Source organism: Cololabis saira, chromosome 9 (genome assembly GCF_033807715.1).
Source record: "Cololabis saira isolate AMF1-May2022 chromosome 9, fColSai1.1, whole genome shotgun sequence".
Classification (NCBI taxonomy): Eukaryota; Metazoa; Chordata; class Actinopteri; order Beloniformes; family Belonidae; genus Cololabis; species Cololabis saira.
The window spans coordinates 13,563,590-13,573,563 of record NC_084595.1 but is presented as its reverse complement, the minus strand read 5'-3'; the positions used below and the strand labels follow the sequence as shown (position 1 = coordinate 13,573,563).

The 9,974-nt window shown below is 41.3% G+C and overlaps 1 pseudogene; it reads left to right on the top strand.

Annotated features, from left to right (window-relative positions):
• The first annotated feature begins 5,050 nt into the window (after window positions 1-5,050).
• On the top strand, window positions 5,051-9,761 carry LOC133451237 (regulator of microtubule dynamics protein 1-like; annotated as a pseudogene).
• The last annotated feature ends 213 nt before the right edge of the window (window positions 9,762-9,974 follow it).

The following is a 9,974-nucleotide window of genomic DNA, read 5'->3' as shown; positions in this document are numbered from 1 at the left end:
AAACAGAGTAAAATAAGATAAATGTTTTAAGCTATTGCATTTTGCAGAAAATCTTAATTAAATGTGTTGATTAAATTGAATAGTTAAATAAGAAGTCAAATCTACAAAGACCAATAAAATTTGCAGTAAGACAAAGTGTGCTGGAGTATGTATGTCTGTATTTGTATATGTATCTATGTGTATGTATGCGTATGCGTATGCGTATGCAGAGCCGTCTGGTAGGTTTGTGAGGCCCTGTGCGAAATGGCTGGGGGGGGGCTCTCGCGCGCAAAATTTTTGGGTTTTTTGGGTCGGATCGGGTGTCTATATGCGCAGTTTTAACTCTCCGATTAGCAAAATACTGGATACCTTCCCCCGCCTCATCATCATCTGGGCTTGCCTCGACGCGGGGCCCCACGGCTGCTTGAGACCCAGTCGGATCGGTGATTTTTGTAACAAGTTTATCAAACGAGCCTTTCAGAGAGGCATTAAACTCTTCCATTTTCTTTAGTTTTTTTCTTTTTTCATCCCCTGATGGAAATTTCCTGAATCTGTCTCGTTCTCTCGACATTGTGGTCGCACGGTTCGCACACCCCTTGCGGCGGCCCTGTGCGTATGTATGCGTATATATATGTATGCATACTAAATATAGTAATAATGCACCTATGCCTTAGGTTTTTACCGGCATGGTATCAACCATTAATATGTGTGCAGACAAAAAAAAAAATTTTTTATTTTATTTTTTTTCTGTCTGGGCCCCTCCCCTGTCAATCGGGCCCTAGGCACATGCCTAGTTTGCCTTTGCGTTAATCCGGCTCTGGGCACGGCGTATATATAAGTCTGATATGTGATGACATTAAAAGTATGACATGAATCTGGCTTCATTTCACCACCTCACCGCCTGCGTCGCCAGTTCCCCATATCTTTAAAATGTTCGTGCGCAAGGGTCAGGGTTGGCGTAAAGATACGCACATTTTTTGGTTAGTTTTTTTTTTTTATACCAACCTTTGCGTAGAAGGTGGCGTGCGCATCTTTCAAGCCCTGTTTTGTGCGCAAGCGAGCTTTATAAATGAGGCCCCTGGACCTAAACAATGACGTATTTATTTCCTTCAATCAGATGCCGGGTTGGTTTCAATTTAGAGAATCAGACTTTTCCACCAATCAGAGCGTCCGTTTGTTTCAATTTAGCTCGGTGGGTTGTGGATATGATTCATCTGAAAATCTAATCTTTGCATTTGGTAAGCAAAGACTTTATTTCCTATATTTTCGTCCTTTTTAAAAAAAATAAATTCACGAGTTTTAACTATGTTCACCAGGTGGAGTAGATTATTTATACTAACTGTGGTGTTTTTCCAACTTTATATCGTAAAATACCTGTTTAACATTAAAGCTAACAGCTAACATTATAATCCTTATTTCACTTTATTAAAAAAAAAAGAACGTACACAACATTCCCACTACGATACATGATTATTCCTTCACACTGATTACATTTTTGAAATTTTAATTTTCTTAATCTTTTATGTCTTAAGTGTATCTTTTACTGTGATTTCTTTTTATAACGTCGTCTTTTAAAATGTCTAGCGGTATTCGTTAAGACTTCTGATTACAATGCAAAACTTTAAAAATATCAAGAAAAATACAAATTTTAAATTAGTTCACTTTTACAAGACACTTAAAGGCACTTAAAAAAAGGGTGAAAACTGACTCTTTGCACAAAAGCTCATATTATTTTTGCACATTTTCATATCCATTGTACATTCTGCAAATTGGTTAAAACATTCCTGCAACTTTGTAAATTTTTTTGTTTACCTTTTTAAATGCCCTTATTTATACAGATTTTAGGTAATGTTTTTCTTGTTGTCTATACTTTTAGCTTTTTGTTTTTATTTGCTTTGAGTGTTACAGTTTTTCACAATTGTTTAAACACATTTATTGGAACATCAGACACAATGTGCACAACCTGAAACTCATGTTTCAGGTGGCTAAACCAATCCTGCTGAACTCCAAGCACATTTACTGCTCTAGACTCAAATTCCCATTCCATACCACACATTTCTCACAACACTACACACAATTCCCAATATCCTGCACACTCTTCCTGAATTCCCTCTCTTGCTGTTCACACAGAACACACAGTCAATCACATTTCTAAACTCCAAAGGCTGTTGTGCAACATGCAATCAGCAATTTGCCATTGAATTCATATTCATTGATGAAGCGGGGTTCAACCTTGTAAAAAGAAAAGGCGCAGAGGGAAGAATATCATCAGCCAGCGTGCCATCACAGAGGTCCCTGGCCAACGTGGAGGGAACATAACAATGTGTGCTGCCATCAATCACCACAGCGTCCTCCATCACCATGCCACCCTTGGCCCCTACAACACTGCACTTCTTCTAGCATTCCTGGACCAGCTCTACAATATCATTGTCCAGCCAGACCAGATGGAGGACAGAGCTGGTCAGGTTCGTTGTTATCTGGGACAATGTCAGTTTCCATCGGGCTGCTCTGGTCCGTGAGTGGTTCAGGGTCCATCCAGAAGTTGATGTCCTATATTTCCCTCCATACTCTCCCTTCCTCAACCCAATTGAGGAGTTTTTCTCTGCCTGGAGATGGAAGGTATACGAGAGAAATCCTCAGACACGGATCCCACTGCTGCAGGCCATGGAGGACGCATGTGGTGATGTCACTGCTGAGGCCTGTCCAGGCTTCATGCGGCATTGTAGGAGATTGTTCCCCCGCTGCTCGGCCAGGGAGAACATCGCCTGCGACGTGGATGAGGTCCTGTGGCCAGCCAGGGATGAAAGGCAGGATGCAGCCTAATACTTTTGTTCTGTTTCTATTTTCTGTCAAGTTTTCATCCACAACTTGCTGTGATGTCCAGTGGACTGCACATTTTGAGTCCAAATACTGTAAAATATTATTTGTTGTTACAGTAAAGAATTGTGTGTTTTCTATTTGAGTAGCCTATACATAAGAATACTATATGGTGATATATTACATCCAACAGCTGAAGGTGTAACACTGAACATACAAATGCATGATTCTACAGAGGCATTCATATAGTGTCTTCCATTCATACTATAGTGTCTTCCATTCTGCACATCAGTGTTCAGTGGGTGCTTAGAAATGTCTACTCAAATGATGTATGTGTTTGGCATTTGAGAAGGAAATACCATTTAGTGAAGAGTTAACACTGTTTTGAGGGTAGAGTGTGCTTTTGCAAGAGAAGTGTAGGATTTTGCATTTTGTGTGTGAGTTTTGTAATTTTTGTTTAGAGTTTTGAGAAAGTGAGGTAGTCTATCAAGAAATGTGTTTAAACAATTGTGAAAAACTGTATTATTCTTAAATGCATGCCTTGTCACAAGATTTTAATGGCTCAATACAACCTGGTGTTACTGCTGCAGATGACAATAAACTTATTGAACATGTTTGTAAACTGCATCCTGAATAACTAACATTTTCTTAAATCCCCTCTTCATCGTCACATCCAAACTAGATCTTAGTGTACCCATTACATTTGATTAAAACCTATTACAGTTTTTCACAATTGTTTAAACACATTTATTGGAACATCAGACACAATGTGCACAACCTGAAACTCATGTTTCAGGTGGCTGAACCAATCCTGCTGAACTCCAAGCACATTTACTGCTCTAGACTCAAATTCCCATTCCATACCACACATTTCTCACAACACTACACACAATTCCCAATACCCTGCACACTCTTCCTGAATTCCCTCTCTTGTTGTTCACACAGAACACACAGTCAATCACATTTCTAAACTCCAAAGGCTGTTGTGCAATATGCAATCAGCAATTTGCCATAAAAGGGTCAAAGGTGGAGCTCTTGGTTTGTTTGGAGAACAATGGATGGTGGCAATTTTGAGAGAGGTGAGCAGCTGCTGTGATGTCCAGTGGACTGCACATTTTGAGTCAAAATACTGTAAAATATTATTTGTTGTTACAGTAAAGAATTGTGTGTTTTCTATTTGAGTAGCCTATACATAAGAATACTATATGGTGATATATTACATCCAACAGCTGAAGGTGTAACACTGAACATACAAATGCATGATTCTACTGAGGCATTCATATAGTGTTTTCCATTCATACTATAGTGTCTTCCATTCTGCACATCAGTGTTCAGTGGGTGCTTAGAAATGTCTACTCAAATGATGTATGTGTTTGGCATTTGAGAAGGAAATACCATTTAGTGAAGAGTTAACACTGTTTTGAGGGTAGAGTGTGCTTTTGCAAGTGAAGTGTAGGATTTTGCATTTTGTGTGTGAGTTTTGTAATTTGTGTTTAGAGTTTTGAGAAAGTGAGGTAGTCTATCAGGAAATGTGTTTAAACCATTGTGAAAAACTAACTGGATTACTCCCTTTCAGGCGCTGGGCTCCGCCGACAGGCTGCAGGAGAGCGGTCAGACGGCGACATCCAGTGGCAGGAAAGTGACATTACATCAACAAAAAATAACAGTCTTCCTTTTTATTTCAGTTTAAGACAAAAGACAATCAAAGCAGAAAAGCATTACTTCAGCAACGCCATCACCCACATGCCCTTAATTTAAATACAGAGGCGCCAATCAGAACTAAAGAACCCCAGAGCGTCTTCATGTTCAGTTCAGATCCAGATCTGTTCTGCAGTGCAACAAACAGCCGTGATCCAAGCAGGACAGCAGTCTCCAGGCCCGGAGGAATCCAGATTAGCGACATTTCTCCAGTGAAGAGTTGCCACCTGCGAGAGGTTTAGAGGAAGAGCACAAGGAGGAGCAAGAGGACGACGAGGAGGGGGAAGAGAAAGGGCCAGAGCAGACCCGATATGTCATCATATGGGACAATGTTAGTTTCCATAGGGCTGCTTTGGTCCGCAACTGGTTTACCGATCACCCACTCTTCATGGCACTCAACCTCCCCCCATACACTCCATTCTTAAATCTGAGTTCTTTTCTGCCTGGCGCTGGAAAGTCCACGACCGCCATCCCCATCAACACGCAGCCCTTTTACAGGCAATGGAGGAGGCATGTGGAGATATTGAGCAGTTATAATGTCAGGCCTGGATACGGCATGCAAGGAGGTATTTTCCCCGGTGCCTTGGACTGGAGGACATCGCAAGCGATGTGGATGAGATTTTGTGGCTGGACCCAGAGAAACGGCATGATGTAGGCTGATTGTCTTTTTTTTTTGTGAATTTATTATTTTGTGTTCTGTGCTGTGTCTTTGTTTTGACGAGTGTGAATAAACAAACACCAATACTTGAAGTTTGGATCCCTGTGTGTTTACAGAACTATGACAAAAATATGACCTCAAACTGACCTAGCCTACCTTGTGCACAGAAAAAGCAAAAGCCAGATGTGTTTTTTATTCATACCATCAGTGTGTAGTTGGCACATTATGTGCTTAGTAAATGATGGCATGTGTTTACTGTCTGATATGAAAACACCATTTTTACTAAGGTGTGAAGAGTTAATCAAGCTGTGTTTGCTTTTGCAAGAGAACTAACGTTTTGATAATTTGGTGAAAGGTTTTCTCATTTGTGTGTAGAGTTTAGCAAAAATAGCCAATGTTGCAAAAAATGTGCTTAAGCATTCAGAAAAAACTGTATTCAAAAAATTCAATATTTTTGGTTCCAATATTGCTTGTTGGCTTCTATTTGCATATTACTGTACAGTATATTTACTCTTGTATGGCAATACATGAAAAACAAGAGTTTTAGATTTAGAGCAACGGTGTGTAAATGATATACAGTACACAAGTATGTGATATTATGGGAAATGTGTTTATGATGCGAGACAAATGCTTGCATTTGAGATGTGTTCAGAATATTTTGAATACTGTGCTTCATTTTGCAGGAGCGAGGATGCTTTTTGCATTTCGTGTGAGCAGTAGTTGAATTTGTGTAGAGCTTTGGGAAAAACACACAGCTTTGAAAATGTGTGTAAGCAGTTGGAAAAAAAACTAATAAAAGTGTTTCTCTTTCAGATACGTGGACCTGGAGAACAACTAGACGACGTACCCGCCAACAATTCTACCTCTCTGGATACTTAAAGGCCCAAAAATAAACCAGCTCCACCTTCCACTGAGTCATTCTGGTCATTTGGTTTTGTCACCTTCCTAAATATACTTTGAGTTTTGGCTACTTACTCCAGTTATTTCTAATTAAAGGTATTCCCTGAGGTTTTTTCAATGTAACCTTATCTGTTCCAGTTATATAATTAATCATCTCTAGTGGATAATCAAATTCTGCCCAAAAAAAAGAATCAATTGTAAATGTTTCGGAAATAAATGACAAAAGTGCTCTCAGAGTATGGTTTTTTTTTCTGAGCTATAATTTAACAAGGGATGAGACAAAGTTGCAAGAGTAACAAGCCATATTTATTCATACAAAAATACAAACTATATACAAATTATCAACAAGTATATACATTTTTAGACATTAGGTCTGCGGAGAGGATAATTGGGACTAACCTCCCATCTATCCAGGACCAGGAAACGGGCAGGTAACATCCCTGCAGACCCCTCATACCCAGGACACAGTCTGTTTGAACTCCTCCCCTCTGGACGGCGCTACAGAGCTCTGTACGCCAAAACCTCCAGAATCAGACAGTTTCTTCCCCCAAGCCGTAGCTCTGAACTGTCATCAGAGTAATCAACCACTGTACAACAATAACCACAATCATATGCTGTAACAATGCACCTTTCAATAACCATGTCTACCTCATACTGCTGCACCTTTCACTTTTGAATTGTATATGTTAAGAGCTGTCATTTGTCTATTTACTGTACAGTGAGTCAAATTCCTCGTCTTGTTTGATCTGACTTGGCCAATTCTGAACTCTGGTGGTACAGTTTCAGCAGCTCCACTTTGTGCAGTAGATTTTTCACGAATCCTGCCATGTTTCCTCCTTCACTCCCCTTGGGTATTTGAAAGATCCTGATCTGTTTTATTCTATTTTGGAGATCGCCACAGGTGGCAAAAAGTTCAATATCACGGTGAAGTAGGTATCGGAGCACCGTCTGGTGGCGCATCACCGTATCTTCAGTTATGTTGGCCATTTCCTCCAAATTTTTAATTCTCTCTCCATGTTCGGTCTCCGTTGTTTCATTCTTTTCCTTCAAGTTTTTTTGTTTGCTGGAAGCTTTTTGTCTCTTAGACGAATACATTGCATGTTCTTCCTGTTATGTGGACGGCAATTACTGTTGTCACTGATTTAATAGTGTTGTCCGACGGAGCAGTTTCTAGGTTGCTATTCCCCTCATGACGTCACCGGAAGTCATCTATGATAATCTAATGCTAATATCAAACTTACCATATTTACGACCCCAGCGTTACGAAAGCGGCTGTTTTAAAAACATTTGGGTATTACATGCTGTAATAACGGCAAATGATTATTTGCCTTGTATCTGTTGGTTATGTGAATACTGCTTATGCATCCAGACAGTAGGGGGCGCACAGCGTCTGAGCAGATTAACTGAGGAAGTACTTTTTTTTTTTCACCATTGATGTTTTATTGAAGGTTTGCAATAGGGCTTGGTCGTCTTGACGTCATCACTTGGCGGAGCTGCTATGTTGGAAGCTAACTTAGCTGCTCTTGGGACAACTGCGCACTGTGTACAGACGTGCTCACTCTTCGTTATGTCTTACTTGTAATCGTTACTTTCCGTTATTCTGTAAACCATGGTAACCTGTTGCTGTGTTGTAGCTGCAGCAGCTCCACACATAACAGACGTGGGGAAAAGATCACTAATGGTTTAACTTTTCGCCGCTTTCCTGCTTGGAGGCAGAACCACGGAGGCCAAGTATCTGAGATACCAAACAGTCGTCGGCTCGCTTGGATCGCGGCTGTAAGACAAACAAACACTCACACAGACCGGGGTCGGATCATTCACACGGATTTTATTCCACACTTCTCGAGCTAAACGCAGTTGCTGGCCAGCTCTCTGCGGTGCGATTAACCCCAATCTTCAGATAAAACTAGTTTGTTGAGGAAAAAAATATACTTTATGGTATAACAGGAAAAAAATGAACTACCATAAGTATTTATCCCCATCGTGAACGTCTATATATTCATTTCCTACTCATTTGCTGCATTTCGCAACATCGCCACTAGAGGACACCAAAGCAAAACAGTGGGCGACAATTCTTTTTTTTTTATGCGATTTTTCTTTCATACAAACCAGATTTAGTCAATTGTTCATGTAGGTTATGTGTGTTCCCATTCAGTGATGATGCAGACTACCTGTGGAGGCTCGCCCGAACATCTCGTGACCTGTCCGTCCTGCCCGATATGGACAAGGAGCGGAAGAAGCAGCTGGTGTTTGAGGCCTTGAGCTATGCAAAGGCAGCTCTGGAGAAGGATGACACATGTTTCGCTGCACATAAAGTAAAACAGATGCCTTTTGTATGTGTGTGTACTGGCAGCAGGTTGCAGATAGATTATAGACTAAAGGTGTTTTTTCCTCTCCTTACAGCTGTGTGTCTCAGTGATGAGGGACAATTTGAAGGAATCAAAACCAAAATTGGAAATTCATTCATAAGAGAACATCTGGAGGTGAGTCAACATCTGTGTGCCGTAACAATAGAGACACATTTACCTGTATCCTGAATTGAGATGCGTTACTTTTTTCTAGTGGGCTAACCAGCTCAATCCCAAAGATGTCACCTCGTTACACTTTATAGGTCACTGGTGAGTCTTCCTTTTTTACAAGGTTTGGAAAAGGTGCTGCCTCATGTCATGTAGGTTTCTTGTCATATCGACACCTGGAAACAGACATTTTTACATTTTTTTAAATGGGTTATGGGCTGTGCAACGCTGCAGCCGGTCAACATTTAAGCATGCTGATGTTTCTTTTCTTTTAGCTTTTCTTGGAAAAATCGAGTGTCTCTTCTACTCAGGAACTGTCATACACATATAACATTGAGATCTTGTGTTAAAGATTTGGTCTCCTCTTCTTTAGGTGCTTTGATTTCGCTACTTTGCCGTGGTATGAGCGCAAGGCGGCGGCTCATATCTTCTCTACGCCACCGACGTCAACATTTGAGGAGGCGAGGGCGTTTTTTTTCTTTCCTCATCCTTTTTTCAAATCTGTACAAAAGCTGTCAAAGCAGCGTCAGGCCATCTTGTGGAGGCTTTAAAGTCTATTTACGTTTTAACCGAGTCCTGTTTATCTATATTCTCCTTTCAGGCGTTGGGATACTTCCTGAAAGCCGAGGAAGGTAGAACAGAACGTCCTCCAAAGAAAAACTAATAAATCACAGAATAACTCCTGACAGTTTGTTAACTATTACAAAATATAATTTTTTCCCCCGCAGCCGACCCGCACTTCTACAGTAAAAACCTGCTCATGCTGGGGAAGACGTACTGTACATGGCCTTGAAGGACAGGCAGAATGCCCTGCTTTGGCTCTCAAAAGCTAGGGATTACCCCGCTCTCACTCTGGAGGACAAAGAGGTACAGACACACACCGCTGCAGCCGTGAACACTGTCACCGGTGTGGAAACATCACCGTTGTCGTTCCTCCGCAGACCCACAAGGAAGCCTTGGAGCTCCTGAAGACTTTCGAGTGAAGCTCCGGTTCCCCCCGTGAGGAACACCAGGCCCAGAAGGACATTTGGACTGTTGCTATGAACAAACGGTGTCCAAGATCTGGACACAAGCGTTCAGGTTCAACACGCAAGAAGCAGAAATCAGGATCAGATCATTTACTTTGCAGTTACGAGATGTGATTTTTGATCCGGGTGTGGGTGTGGGATGTTCACGTTCCTCTTGAAGGTGACGTCATGGGAGGCAGGCAGCTGCTTGCTGAGCTGTACTAATTAGAGCAGTGATTCTTAACCATAGGGCCGCGGCCCACACTTGGGCCGCGAGCGCCATCTATGTACATGTGGGCCGCGGGGGCCGCGGGACTGCATAGCAACTCCTGACCAAATGAGGAGAAGACACTCAGCTAGCTGTACGTGTAATAGTAAGAGAAATTGTGTGTATTTACA